The following is a 16282-nucleotide window of genomic DNA, read 5'->3' on the forward strand; positions in this document are numbered from 1 at the left end:
TTAGCAGTGTGTTAGCAGCCCTCATTCTCAAGGGTCTCTTCTTGCATGATCTGGTTTTCTAGCACAGGCACACATTATACTGATATACACAACTGTTGCAAGATACCAGATAAACCAGATTGGACAGTTCATATGGTACTTGGATTTATGTCAAGGACCTCAGTCTCTTAGTTCAGCTTCTGGATACAGCAATCACATACAACACATTAGTTCATACCTTGCCTTTCTTCCTGCACACCATGTCTCTGACCCCAGTACAGCTGGATTGTTACTGCTTTGGTCTTATGGGGAAAATAGCAGACACATGGCACCCTGACAAACCTTGGTTTTTTTACAGAGGTCTTATCATAGCTTGGGAGAAAGGAGAGAAAAATGCTTGAACAGTGTTTATGTACCAGCAAGACGGTGAGGAAAGAAATGACAAACATCTGCTTTCCCACACGTGACCGGGCATGATGTATTGATAGTAGTCGCAGCCCTGTAATGTTTAAGGATAATGCAAAGTTAACTCTTCTAATGGATCAGTTCCAGGAGTATTTCAGCTACAAGAAATATGTGACATTTGGATATCTCTTTTTATTTATTACAAGATACCAGACTCCTGCAGATATGCAGAAACAATAGATCAGTATATGAATGTTCTAAAAATTAAGGCCAAGTTTGTGATTTTGTGCAGCATGATGCATGACGAACTCCCCACAAGACTATTGGGATGACCAGATATTTGGCTTATGAAAGGGAAAATAAAAGCATTTAACAAGTGAAACCACTGCTTTCCCTGAACATGAGGAAAAAGAAACCCAAAAACCCCAACAAATGAGACACATGGCTTAAAGGTAGGAAATAGAAACCTAGGGAAGTATTATAAAAATAGCATATGGCCTGAGAGATGGTCAGCTCTTATTGCAGCTTTTCCAAAGGCAGAAGGGCTGTTTAGGGTCTTTCTCCCCTCTTTAGCTCTGATTTCCCAGGGGCTGAAATTATATCTTCAGCTGCACTATATAACGTTTCAAAGTTGTTGGAACTTAATATTTTGAGATTTCTCTACACTTGTCAAATTTTATCAAAATTTATCAATGGCTTCTGTTATAAAGCAGAAACTATGGAAATACTGAAACAAATGTTAACTTTGTCTTTACTAAGAAACAGGGCTAAAATGAATATGCTACATTTTAGTTAATGACATATTTTTCTTTTTTATAGTTTTTGATACTGTGGTGGTTTTGGCTGGGGTAGAATTAATTGTCTTCATAGTGGCTGGTATGAGGCTGTATTTTGGATTTGTGCTGAACACAGAACTGATAATATAGAGATGTTTTTGTTATTGCTGAGCAAGGATGACATATAGCCAAGGCCTTTTCTGCTTCTCATACTGAGACACTGGTGAGGAAGTTGGGGCTGCATGAGAGATTGTGAGGAGATGCAGCTGGGACAGATGATCCAAACTGACAAAGGGATATTCCAGACTGTATGAAATCATACTCGGTATATGAAGAGGGGGAAGGAGGAAGGGGGGCATTTGGAATGATGGCATTTATCTTCACAAGTCACTGTTACATGTGATGGAGCTTTTCTCTCCTGAAGACAGCTGAACACCTGCCTGCCCATGGGAAGCAGTCAATTCCTTGTTTTGCTTGTGTGCATGGCTTTTGCTTTCCCTATTGAACCATCTTTATCCCAATCCATGAGTTCTCTAGCTTGCACCCTTCTGATTCTCTCCCCAGTCCTGCTGGTAGGGCTTTGAGTGCTTGACTGCGTGGGGAGTGGTTGCTGGCTGAGGTGAAACCGCAACAGACACTTACTTACATTTTTCCTATGATTTTTATAAGAAGGAAAAAGCAGGCAGTAAAAGAACTGGTATTAGTGATATGGGTCCGAACTGAAGAAAGGTAGAAGATACAAAGGTTGAGTCTGAAGTGCATATGAAACTAAAGATAGGGATATTTGCTATGGGAAGGATGAAGAAGATCCAGACACTAGAAATTCTGCATAGAGGAAAGGCTGGGAGACTGAAAAGAGCATAATACAGCTTTCACTATGCCAAGGAAACACTCTAGGTGCTACTGAGGTTTGTGGAAGCTTTCTCCATGTCGTTGGCAATTTGCAAATCTATTTCCAGGCTGGAGGACTCTCCTCACTGAAAGGAAAGAGTACCGATGCAAATTTATAGTCAATGCCAATTTGCCTTATCCAGATAAGGATTTAATTTCTAAACTTCATGGCCAAAGAAATCCTCATTTAACCTAAATTCCATTGCTGTGTCAAAGTCAAAGTGTTCCTAGCTCTTGCTGGACCCCAAAAGTGTTTAGGTCTAAAGGTGCACAGGGGCTAAACTGGAGTTTAAGTGAGATTAATTTGGGCCAAAGGGATCACATGGTATGGTTCTGTCTGAATTTCCTCTTAACCCCAGGCATCAATAGATCTAGTTCTGTATCCCTAATACCCCAGTGTTCTGAAGGAGAAGGAAGTAGGTGTTCCCCAGATAAAGAAGAAGTGACAACAACCACCATGCTGCTTTCCTGCCCCCAGAGTATGTGGGAAGGTGACATTATTATTTGTTATCTGTTTTGCTGTAGTCCTTAGGATCCTTTACACTCACAGTTGTACTCTGACTTTGGAATGGGAAAAGCTGTTGTTCATGGATAGGCTGGGTCATCTCAGCTGTGGAAGAATTGCACTCTCAATACTCAGGATTTTCTGCTTGCAAAGGCACAAGATTGTGAAAACTCCTCTTGTCTAGCCCCAGAGTTATGCTGTCTAATGGGATAGCAGAGTAAGCAAGCAGAACTGTTGAAGGATGTACTTGCTGAGCCAAAAAATCTTCTAAGTAGTTAATGAGTGTTTAGCCTTGCTGAACTTTCATAACACTGCCATTGATAACCAAGTGGGACCTGCATGGCACAGGATCATGGAAAAAAGTGCTGGACTTGCCCTTTCTCAATTACAAGAAGCCTCTTAAGCCTCAGGTGGTGAAAGATGTCTAAGTTAAGATGCCAGTAAAAAAGACACAGCTGAAGGCAAAACCCTAGCCCACTTTCTTTGACAAAAATGTAGCAAACCTACAAACAGGGTGGTCTGGTAGTGCATGCAGTAGGAGTTATATTCTGTTCTGAAAAGAGAATCTGGGGTGTAGGACTACAGAAAACAGAGAGGTCATGATCCTGGGGGAAAGTTTTCCTCTTCAAGCATTTGGGTGACCCTGTAAACATATTGTAAGAGGCTACAGAAAGGTTAAACCAAGGGCATTTAGGCTTTTATTTGAAAGTTAAGCCAAAGGCTTTTTTTTTTCTCTCTTTTTTTATTAGCAGGTTCATTTTTAATTTGGCCTTTGGTATTCAAAGTTTTTGCCCCTTTTTTTGAACAAAAACTGGGACTGGTTTGAGTTTAAAAGGATTTTCATTTGATGACTGCTTTAAAACTAAAGCTATCACTCAAGACCAATATTTATAAGCTCATTTTCCCACAATGGAATGAGTTCAGGTAAATATATATCTAATTAGATGACCATTACCCAAACATTTATGCAGTTATGTTCCAGGGATATGAAATCCAGTTGGAAACACTCAGTTTTTAAAATTTTCTGTTACAATTCCAAATTTATGACTATTGAGAACCTAATTAGATTATTCCCTCTCTTCAGGAGTTGATGAACATCTCCAGTTATCAAGATGTACGTGGGCTGACTCATCAGAGCAGGATGGCCAAATTTCTGAGCTTCATACCAAAATATACAAAGAGTCAAGAACTATCAGCTATCCCATCTGTCAGAGGGCTGTGGGAAGACTCAGGCATAAGAACTTTGCAGAGATCCCAGAGATCCAGACTGAACATTCAGCTGGTGCCTGGGGTTACCAGTGACATTGTCCAGAGCTGTTCTCCTTGCCCACCTTCTCTCCCAGCTGGAGAAGCAAATTACCCAGCAGCCTTGGTGCTGCACCTACACTCTATGCAAGCACAGGTAGCTTGAATCAAGATGCTCCTTCATCCCCTGGTGTGAACCACCACCATTAACAGTTCAGTGTATTTAATACAACAGGTTATGAGAGCACATGAGAGCTTTTTACAGTTGGTCTACACTAAGTTATTCAGCTCTAGAGTAAATGCAAAAATACAGAATATATGTGGATTGGGTCTAAGAACATAAATTTCGAGTGGGAAGAAGAAGCCAGTGGCAATGTGGTCATAGAGCAGCTGGCCTCAGGCAGGGTCCGTGCTGATCAGTGTGGACACTATGGTGCAGTGCTAGCTGGAATGAACTGCTTCAAGACCCAGAGAAGCTAGTTAGGCACCTTGCTGTGCACCTCTAGAACCACAGGGCTTTCCAGGCAATCTTCATGGCCACTGTGCTGTAAGTAGGTGCAAACTTCTGGTGGTGCCTTGTGATTACTACTGAAGTTGTTGCTTGCTTTTACAAGTGTCTGTTTTCTGTTTTGCATACAACAGCACTATGAAGCCAGTAGTCAGAGAGACTGTGTTCATGACACAGATGTACAAATCCAGCTTCCCCCTTGGCAAAGTGCAGTTTGTTGGGCTGGTGAGGGAGGGCACAGGCAGCAAAAATCTGCAAGTGTTACATCTAAACCCTTCATTTCCTGATGTGCGGACAAAGAAGTTCCCACCGTTTGTCTTGATAGGTGCTGTCTGTCTGAAGTGCTAAATTTGGGCATGAATCTGTGATAATGCAGGGTTGCTGCAGTCCTTCAGATAGCCAGATCTGCTGAAGAGCAGTGAGAAGATTATGCTTTTCCCTGATTTCAGTAGAGGTCTCTAAAGAGTACTTGTGTAAAGAGACTCAGGCCCAGGAAGCCTGCAATTATCAGCTAAATAAATAATTTAATTTATACAAACTCTGGGCTAGATCCCAGTCTGACTTGGCAGTTTTAGTCTGTTCTGGGGAGGTATAAAACAGTGCCAAGGGCCCAAAGGGCCCAAAGCCTTTAGGAATTGTTCTTTTGTACGAAAGTCCAGGTGCTATTCAGAGGGGAGGTTAGCAAAAGCCTTGCAGGTTAGCAAAATCCTTCAGAAACAAATAAGAACTGATGAAACTTAATCTTTTTTGCCCTTCAGTTTCTCAAAAGCTCAGCTCTGTTCCTCACCCCAATCTCCCTCATTTTTTTTTTCATCTTTGCATACCTCTAAATTTCCTGCCTTTTGGCTGGGACCAGGCATGTCAGAGCCAAATACTGTTATAGCTGTTTTTGTGTTGGTTCCAGCCCAACTGGAAGCAGGAAATACTAAAATTCTCCTGGGTAATCCTCTTCTCTGGAGACTTTCAGTTCATTTTTGCAGATTCATGAGTGTTACGTGCTTTAGGCAAAGTTCAGAGGTGCAACCAAAGCCAAGTGCTACAGATAATGTAGACTTGAGATACACAGGGAAGGCAGTGAGTTCTGTATGCCTGTAACATCCCTTGCAATCCAAGCACTTGCCTGCACCAGACTGCTCCAGTTTCTGTTAAGAGCTGAGTCCTAAATCATACTATTTCTACACACCTCTGGAACTTGGTCTGCACTACTCATTGTGTGAGGGCTCAGGTTCACGGGGAAGCCAGCAGAAGAGCCATATCAGGACCTGATATGGGGACTAGAATAAAGCAAGCAGACTATCATCCTCAGTTTGCTCCTCTTTATTCCTGGAGCTTTCCCTCTTTTCTAACAGTGATACCTCCCTGCCAGCAATGCTGTGATGGACTTGCCCAGCAGGACACAAGTGGCTGGAGACACTGTTGGTGCTGTACAGTGGCAGCGTTGAGAATTCAGGACCCTGTCATTGTATGAAGGGCCACCCGGGCAGGAAACTCCAGCTCTCCTGCACACACAAGTAACATTTGCATTCCCTGTGGTGGAGATGGGACATGAAAGCACTGCTGAGGCCTCTCCTGCCAGACCCTTTTGTCTGGGCGTGGACAGTAAACCCAAACTGGTTTGTTCTGGGAAGAGCACACAGTGATGACAGTCCTGCAAATGCAGCTCATCTCCATGCTGAACTTTAGCTCAGATCTGCTGATGGCAAACATCATGCTTAAAGCAGCTGCCATGAAATGAGACTACTATGTAATGGACATTTCTACTGACAGTGCAAAAATAAAATCCTTTTGAGAAAGGAGAAAAAAAAAAAAAGAAACTGAGAATAATCTGGGGAGCTGATTCCTGTTCCTGGAGGAACGGGAAAGAATGAGTACTGAGTTAGCCTCATATCAATGTGATTTCTATCACTAGTGCACAAATAATCCTAGAGGATACCCCTTTCCTCATTGTTTGCTCAGCAAACAGCATGGACATGCAAAGATTTATAGACATCATCCACTGTCAGAGAACCAGGGAGATTTGCTTCATGAAGCCTGTTTCTGGGGAAAAAAATAACCTGAGCATGTGTTTCTTTGCCTGCTTTGGAGCTGATCAGAAGATATTAATTTAATAAGACTATTATTCTGTATTGTTTGCATGACATTAGCACAACATTAGTGCTCATTAAAACTGAAAGCCCGTTTTAAGTGGCACTGTACCCAAACACAGTAAGAGACAGTAGTTGCTATGCTTATCAGTTGAACAGACAAAGTGTGGTATGTTCCCTTTCCAAATGGGGAATTGATACACATAAATAATGAAGTAATCTACCCCACAGATATCCAGTGTACAAACAGAAGCATGACAGCCAGCTGCAATACTGAACCATGGTAAGAGGTTTAACAACACAGAAAACAATAGGTATTGTATACTGTAGGCTTATAAAATAGGACTGGGTGAAAAAAAGGTTCTTTTCTCCCCTGGGAATGGACAGATTTTTGTCAAACACAATTTGGCCGAAAACTAAATATGTGCTTATTTTAATATCTTTTGTTTGGTAGTTCAAAATTTCTTTTAAGGACAAATGCAAAAGCGGACACTCTACATGCAGAATCTGTCTTTGGCCAAAACAAAGAATAACAATTTTCACTGAAAATTTGCTTTGGTGAAAAATTTGCAGCCAGCTCTGATGGACAGTATGGTTGGTGTTTCTTTTCTGTTTGCTCTTGTATCCATCTCTGCCATTCTGCATTGCTTTGGCCCTTACTCGAATACCACCTTCTGCTACTAATATAGTGCTGCCAGCTCTGGCAGCTCAAGCATAAATCTTCCTAAATTTGAGCATTTGAGTGTTGTGGGAGAGGAGGAAGAGGAGAGGAGAAGGGAGAGACTAGATGGGCACAAGGGGAATTCAAATCCAAATTTTAGAAGACAGGTGTCCAGCTTTGGTTAACAAATTAAAAAGGAAATTTAGTTTTAGCCATTGTGGTCATGGGGAAAAGCTAGAAAATGTGAAGCTCATGGGCTTAAGCAGCCACAGACAAAGATCCTTGATCTTCTGCTTTGTTTGTAGTGCTGGGGGCCAGGTGCTTCCCAGCTTGCCATGGGCATTCAGGGCATGAGCTTCTGCCAGCATCTCTGCCCTGGTACCTGCCCCATGGTGGGCCAGAGCCCTGATGCCAGTGGCTGCTCCTGCCTGTACATGGCCTCCACACACCTCCAAAACCTGGGCACCACACACCAGCCCTGAGGGGAGGAGTGGGGGGGAAGAACCAGCTGGCTGCAGCAGTGAAAAACCCATAAGAGGTCAGAAGAACCATATAAGGACCATGTGTGAACTTTTGTTTGGAGTAGCTCTGTTGCAGCAAAGCCAGTTGCAAGCAACACAGCCAGCACTTGCATTGCCAGTTCTTTTCGGACTGTTCAGGACACTTAAGTTTGTGTGGTATGGGGTTACTGGCAACCAAACTCCTCATGCTGGTTTTATGAACCCTAATGCTTTGCCTTAAATTTAATTACAGAGGTAGTAGAAATAGTGTGGAGTTATGTCTATCACCTATATCTATCCTAGTCTGAAACAATGCTTCTGTGAAGAATCATATGTGCTGACATGCCTAAAATAGTGGAAGATTGTAATGGTTTAATTTTTTTTTTTTTTTTTTTTTTTTTTTTTTTTTTTTTTTTTTTTTTTTTTTTTTTGTGGTTTAACCCCCTGTTCTGGGTACCTGGTGCTAGAGCCCACCTACAGTGCCTCTGAATCTGAAAAACTTTTCCTCTGTCAAAAAATGGTATAATTTAATTCTCAGGAACTAATGAGCTACTATTATACACATTGAGATCTGTGGACCAAATGCTTTTTGATTGAAATAATTCTAAAAGTTCTAACATGCTAGAAGGATTTTAAAATCAAAGGTAATACCAGATGTTCTGTGACATAAATGCCATAAAAATACATTCAGATCCTCTTCTCTTATTTGCCTGTTATTTTGTGGGAGAAGTATACTATGGAGTAATGAAAAGGTTATGCCAAGCATTTAAGAGAAAATTCTGAAATTCAAATACTATATAAAAACAAAAAAACATAAACATAGTTTTTAGAGGGATGTGTCTCCAGGGGCAGACTGGGTGGCCCTAATGGTACGAAATGCCTCATTGCACAGGGTATCCTTCACATACAGTCATCTGGGGGACAACATACATTGTTTGTAAATTAATTCCATAGCAGAAAATGGGTTGAAAGAGTGAAAACCACAAAAATGGGGGTGGGGGGGTGGTGGAAATATTTGCAGATATGTCCATATATTTTGAAGTAAAATCAGTGTAATAGTTATGGTAGCATGAAGATTTATTTGGGTGGAAAAGACCAGCATGTATGTATTAATGGAAATACTTCACATCTCTGTCTCTGCATTGCTTGTTTGTTTGTTTTAAGCAGGTTTTATTTTTCCAGTTTCCAGCAATAAGTTGTATAAAAACCCTTCTCTTCTGTCTGGGCTTTTAGGTGAGTGAAAAACACACCATTGGGATAGGCTCTGCTCTAATGTGAGAGATAAGCATGTGCTCTACTCACAATGAAGATGGTACATATTCCCTGCATGACTGCTCCAAAGTGATTCTCAGGAAATAGGAGAACTCCTTTTAATAATGTTCAATGTTGGATATCACTTATTTCCTCTAAAGAAATTTATTTTGGAACAGACGTCTTAGGTCATAAGTTATTCTTGATGTGAATACACTCCCGCGAAGGCTGTAAGTAAAACCTCCTTGAATGATTTTCAAAACCTACTGCATTTGGGATTGGCATTTGATGCTCAAAAGGTCTACACATGGGAAAAGAACACATGTGAACAACCAATACAGATATGCTTAAAAATGAGTCCCACTGAACTGGCCCTACTGAAATAGCTACAGGAACATCTGTGTGTCACTTAACACAATGGGAGTTTGAAGTGTTTTTATTAAGTGTTTAGCAAAACATCATACAGACTATCTGCATAATGTTGTCACCTATTCTCTATTTGTGATCATAAAGGTGTACCTAATACTGAACATTTCATTTCTTCCTCCAATAATTTTAGGATGGCTAATATTTGTCTTTTGTCTGACCTCAGAGAGCTGTGCTTTTGTAAATTTTTTTCTAATGGCCCATAGGTTTCTTAAGTTCATATACATCAGGGAAGATAAAAACAGTCTATAGTTTTTCAGCTTATTTTGCTTGTGGAGGTACTTTTACGTTCCTGCAAGAAGCTTATTTCTGTCCTTACTGTTTTGTTTTGCAAAAGCTACCATACAAGACATAGATTCAGGAGAGAGTGTGTACAAACACACACAGACACACACAGACACACACAGACACACATATATATACACACAATCTTGCATGAGCTCTGGTTACAACTAAATTGTAAATAGCTCTTCCATCGGGGAATCCCCCAACTCTGCATGACTGTGTATTACAAAAGTAGCAAATGAGTCAGATTTCCCAGTAAACAGGAGCTGAAAGCAACAGCAGGGAGGAAAAGCAAAAGCCACAATGACACTTCTTGTGACAAGACTGTCATTACATTTTTTGTCTGTCAAGTAGATATTAATAAAGTTACCTCAGTTATTGAGTAATTACTTAAGGGACCAGGGGTAAATCAGAGAGGCTACCACTGCTTTTCCATGTGAACAGGGGACTTCAAGAATTTTCTGAACTGTTGATTCACTATAATGATCTAGCAGGGAGTTAAAGCTTCATGTAATGTTTCATCAATAAAAAAGCTGCCACTGGGTAGTAAATTATCTGTGGAATCCTCCCTATGGGAAGCCCTGACCTGTGGCTGTGCAATGCATCCCACATCTGGGCCTGACCCTTATGTACAGGTAAAAAGGTATCAGCTATGACTGTTTGAGAAACTAGGCTTTTGATTGAGCCCTTCCTCCCCACCCATCCCCCCAGTTTTTCCAGAAGGATAAAAGATAATTCCTAAGTTTATTAATCTTTTAAACCCATGAAAATCCAAGAACTGAGGAAAATTATATCATTAGGCTGCCAAGAAAGGGAAAATTGGAACTCTGTATGGTGGATGGCAAATATTTTTTAAAAACGCTGGTGGAGCAGCATCAAGGGATAATAGCAAAGTGGGGTGAAGATGCTTCCTAAGTGACACCTGAGAAAACAACTGTGTATAGCAGCTGTGATAATTTTAGATGAGAGGAGAAGAAATTTGAGAGAAGGGAATGGGGGGAGAAGGGGTAGAAGCAGTAATGCTTTGCTATTTCAAGTGAGAATTTGGAGATGGGAGGGGATACCTGTTCTTCAGTATTCCTGAACTATATGTCTAATGTACATGTGCATTAGGTCTGCCAATCTGTCCCTTATTGCCTGAAGACATGACCGATGGTTAGTAATCATAACACAGCGTTTCAAAAAGTAGGAGTAAGGAGTTCATACTAAAAGTGAAAACAAGAATTCCTACTTTCCTTCCAGAAGCGCGGAGAATTGAACTCATTATAAAAAGCTAAATGGGAGGCTGCAGCCTTCAAAAGGCAAAGTATGGTTTGTGTGCAGAAACAACTTTTGTTTTGTTGAAGCTGACTTTTAAAGCAGCTTAATTAGAATGAGGTGCTTTTGTGTTTTGTGGGCAAGCAGTAGATCTGATGCAGCTGCAGACACTAAAGACTGAACTGCAGCAAAGCCAGCATCAAACCTCCTGCAAGCCGAAGTGAGAGCCACTCCAAGTTAAGGAAATTGTTTTAAAACTCGCCCATGGTCAAGCGATGCATGTCACACGAATTGTGCTGTCTGTCTGTGGCCAGACTTCTGCCTGCCCGCTCCCTGCTCCTGTGCCCTTGGCTTGGGCAGGGGGACAGCAGCAGGGACTGTAGGGCAGACCTGGCGCGGGCAGAACTCAGAGCTTTGGCAGCAAAGCGAACAAGGTGCTAGTTTGGAATAAATTGGCTGCAAATCCCACTTTTTTTTTGATCCTCACTTTCTCTTAATATTTTGCGAGTCTGCTCAGGATCTGGGGTTTCAACAGAAAGTGGTGCTGTGGGGGAGGATTCTTCATTTATCAGCCTGTTTTACAATCTTCTGCTTCAATTCCAAGGCAGACAGATTGATGGAATAACTACAGTATGGTGGTGCCACAGTTGTAGAAGTGTGTGATCTTTTCGAGTTTGGTGTGGTTTTGTTTTCACACACTGGCTATTTTTTTGTTGAAGTAACTCTCTTTTTCCTAATACCTCCAGCCACAAAGTAGTTTCATCTCAGCAGATGTCTTAAGCACAGTTCAGCTGCATCAGCAGATATTCCGGCGATGGTATTGCTCCCCTGTGACTCTCAACAGGGATTTTACTTTTTTAAAATTTTATTTAAGTGCTGGCAACATGGTTTATTTATAACAAGGAACATATTTCAAGAGCATTTTCTACATCCATATCTATTTCTTCAATCTTTATCTCAGTAAATAGAACTTAGTGTTCACATTTAGATTTTTCTTTTTCTCCTCCTCCCTGTATTTTCTGCTCTTCAAACAGCAGAGTGGCTAAGAAATGCTTGGTGAAAGTGCTGTTTGACCAGTGTTATAGTCTAGAGCAGACTCAGCAGCACTAGACAAACATTTTCTTTACAGCATTAGTTCTTTCACTTACAAGATATATCAAGCTAAAAGTTCATAACACTGCTTTTTTCCCTTATGTGTGTTTCAATTTTTCTGACATCTGGAAAAAGTGTTTTTTGACTTGGTCCTTCCTGCATAACTTCTGTTTAAACTTGATTCACAAAAAAGATATAGTGTTTTCCTAGGGTCTGGGTGATTAAGATCATTTCTCCTTTTGCCTGGCAGTGCTACAACTCTTTGGTAGAAGGAGCCCCAAAAGAACTACCCTGAGAATTGTCATGTTTTATGATGTATGAGCTTCTTTTTCTTTTTAATTTTACCACAAGAAAAGAAGGAGCATTCTCCCATCTGCACAGGTCTCCTCAGCCCTGCTAAAGGTTGAGACTCAGAGCTGCTTAACCATTAAAATGAAAAACCAAAATCCTGCAGAGTCCTCTCAGGCAAAGCTCCCATCCACTTTTGTAGATGCTCTGCTTGATGAAATATGGAATATCAAATGCTTAACAGTTGAATTTTGAATGAACAGGGTTTGCTAGGTCCCCACTCCATGGACTGGGACTGGGACAGGGTCCTTTTACCAAAACTGGGACTAAAGCACTACTAATGCAATGACAGGGATGTGGTGACAGCTGTCACCTTTTTGTCTCCTGTTAATGGGAGAACCTTTTTTTCCAAATTTTGTGATTCTCACACTTGCAGACTCACTGGCTGGGTTCCTTCCCCATTCCTCCAGATGCCACACCTGAGCAGGAGCACAGCAAAGGCCAGTCAGTTCTGTGCTCCCAAAAGACCAACTACTCTTCACTATAAGTTCAGGTCCAGAAGAGACATTTACATCACTGATCAGGAAGCTAAGGTAGGACCTTTATACTGGAACTTTCCACTGGCATAAAATGACCAGGATGAAAGCCTTCCAGCTGCTCTATCTTAACCATAGGAAAAGTGGAAGGTGATTAAGCTAAATGAAATTTGTCTGTGAGATAATTTGTCATGGAAGTGAGGTCCACTGGGATCCTACCTACTTAGAGCTGCTGAATATGGCTCCATATTTCCAGCTCCTTATGGGCAGCAATTGCCCATAGTGCTGAACTGTTAACAGAGTCCTTAGCGTGGGTTTGGCCTTGGTCAGCTTTCTGTATCTGGCTAGTAGGTCCAGAGTTATTTCAGGAGAGGAGAAACTCCAAATGAACAACTTGGGAATGGCTACCCATTTTTGGGGAGTAAGTGAAGTTAGTAATACAGATGTGGGTTGTTTGCAGCTTGCTACCCTCAGGGACAAGGACTAGAACTCAGAATGTTTAATTTACTACTGTATTTATCACTATAGACTCCAGTTCTCCTTACTATTTCTGTTATGCACGTAGAAAACTATGAAGGAAGAAGTTATGAATGCTCCAGAAACCTTCTTTCAGGTCTTCCTCACCATCCCTTGCTTGAAGGAATACTCTCTAACTGTGTTCATCTGAAGGTGAGAGTGTTTTAAAATGCTAGTAAAAAGTATAAAGTTCTTCTCTTCCTGCCCTCAGCACTAGATCCTGTCATGTTTAATAAAACCATTTAAAGAACAGTTTTCCACTTCTTTTTTCCATCTGCCCTACCTCGCCCTGACCTCAAATGAGTTAAATGAAACAGTGACCTTCCTGAATCTACTTTCTTTTTCTGTGCTATAATCCCAGGCTCTGTTTTGTCAGACTTAGAACTTTGTTATTAGTATTAACCGTCCATCTTCATTTCTGCTTTTAAACCATTCCATGGCAGTCCTGCTTTGCAACCCCTGTCATTCATAACTGTCTTGTATTTTCACAGAGGCACCACTGTGCATGGCACAAATGAAAAGGAGAAAGAACTGCTCCTCCCTGTTAGTCATAATCACAAAACATGGTCTGACCATTCAGCTGCAAAAATCTTCAGAGCAGAGCTGTTTCCATTCCTGACAGTGTTACTTCTGCAATACAGAAACAATCAAAACTTTTTTTCATGCACAGTTATATAATATCTGAGACACACCTGATTGTAAATAGTATTGAAATGTGTAATAGTTTGTTGACCCTTTCTAATCTCCTTGTTGCCACAGGAAAGGTTTGTTGGGGGAAAGATGTGGTTAAATGATGTCTTCACTGGTGATTTTCATTATGGACATATGGGTTGTGCTTGGGCTGTGAGCACACAGATCCTGCCCTGGTGCTATTGTGACTCTTCTGGGAAGGATCATACTGTTTTATAGCCCAACCTTTCCAGCCTGACGTGGTAACTTCAGGAGCAAATGAGGAACCTGGGAGCCGCCTGCACTGCAGGTAGAGATGGCACTGTCAGCCCTGGCTGGAGATTAAGTCTCTTGTAGCAAGCAATGCTGGGATTTCTCCTGGCAGGGTGATGGGGCTCCTGGATGCCTCAGCTTCTGACCTTCAGGTCATTCAGTGCCACAGTGCAGGTGGGGTCATTTGGGATCATGATCATGATGTTTACTTCACCAGATTGACAGTGGGAGACAAAGCAATGGTGAATGCTGAGCTGGAGGTGGCAGCAGACCCTTATTGTGAAAAAGGAAGAAATGGTTCCAAACTGGGTTTTTTAAAATTTTCTGTTTCCAAAGTGTCCAAGGTGCCATTTCTCAATAGAAGGACTATTATTTCAAATCACTTTCCTGCCATCTTTATTATATAGGCCTGACATCCAAAGTCATGTTTATGCCAGCCTATGCACACAAAGATTCTTCTGATACTATGAAACTCTCTCTGGAGTCTCAGAGTTTCCATATTCAGCCTCCTTCCCCTTTGGCACGTTGTGCTTTGTAGTATCCTCAGCCTATTGAGCTTTGGGGCAGATCAACATCTCAACCTTGTCACTTAAACCCATCAGAGAACCAATCCACTTTCCCTGCTCTTCTGAAAACAGGGACCCAAATTTGTTTTGTTAATATTTCACCAAGTACTGGTAGAATTGCCACCTACCTTTGTGCCTCAAGCTTATAGTTTATACTTAAATTGAGATGTCTGTGTAATTTTATATGTTGAAAGTGGCAGACTCGTTCCCCCATTTCTAAACTTGATCACAACTTTCTCCAAATTTTAAAACTATTTTCCTGCTTAATATGTTCAGTTGTGTACGTAGTGGGAGGGGATTTTTAGCGTAGTGACACATTACACCAGAGTAACAGAGAATTTCAGCAGGTTGTATAATACTGCATTTTCATCCTTTCCCCCTAGCATCCTTGCAAAGACATGTATTTCATTTTAAAAATATATTTAGCAGCAAAATCCAGGCTAATTAAACACAGCTCAGCTGTGTATGTCTAGGATCACAACTGAAGTTGCTCTTTAGTTTATTTAACTGAGAATGCTTTAAAGCAGAATAGATATTTGCAAACAAAAAGAAATAAAAAGTTGCAAAGAAAGATTATTGACATGATAATTAAATAAGGAATTCCTAATTAGCAATATTGAACTTTTTTTTTTTTGTTCTGCTGACAAAACAAGGTTCTGAAAGTCATGTGGAAAAAGTTATTTTATTTGAAGATCTTCTGGCAAAACAACCCCATATACTGCTCTCAGTTCAGCCTAATAACTATCTTCTTAGGAGACCAGCTGTCCTAGAGCGTATCCACACCCTGGTGTCATTTGTTCAGTTGCTTCCAGAAAGCTACAAGTAAGCTAGAAGTGAGAGCTGGAGCCCAGTCTCAGGCAACTGGTGAGGTTTGTTGATAAGTGGCGGTGCCCTGGAAGAGGATATTTCCAATGAGTGCAAGAAAACCAGATGATGCCAGATCTATAATTAGATTACCACCACCTTGGTAAGTTTTAGGTGAATTAAATCTGTGATTCCCCAAACTCTCTGTCTCAGCAGGTTCCTCCTCGAGCCATCTCCAGTTTGGTCCCTGACAGCCCCTGGATGCTGGCAGAACCAACAGTCTGGGCTGCATCCTGGTCCTCAGCTATCAGAGAAGTATTTTTCATGATTACCTGAAGGTAATGACCTGCAGAGTCATGCTCCCTGCACAGAGGATATGAAATAGGAACATGCTCACCATCAGCAGTCCTTTCCTCAGTTAAAAAAGTCCCAACAGCAAAATTTCAGTGTCTTTACATGTTAGGTTGTGAGTCAGGTGCTACGACTAAAGAGTAGGTAAGCTGGGTACACCACCCTTGTCAGCCTGAAGGCATTCAAACCCACATTCACTACTGAACTGGGAAGAACCTTGAGTCATATGCGTGAAAATAAGGTCCTGTGGGAGGGTTCTTCCAACCTTTCCTACTGAACTGGTGTTATGGTGTTGCATATAATGTGGGATTCATGTGGCTTGAATGAAAACCAAGATGGGTGATGATTCAGGCTGCTTAAGGTCAGGCTGTTCATCTGATGCGGTGCACCCCGGGGCTGGTCTTCTGCTTTCCA

Source organism: Zosterops lateralis, assembly GCF_965231275.1.
Source record: "Zosterops lateralis genome assembly, chromosome: 2".
Lineage (NCBI taxonomy): Eukaryota > Metazoa > Chordata > Aves > Passeriformes > Zosteropidae > Zosterops > Zosterops lateralis.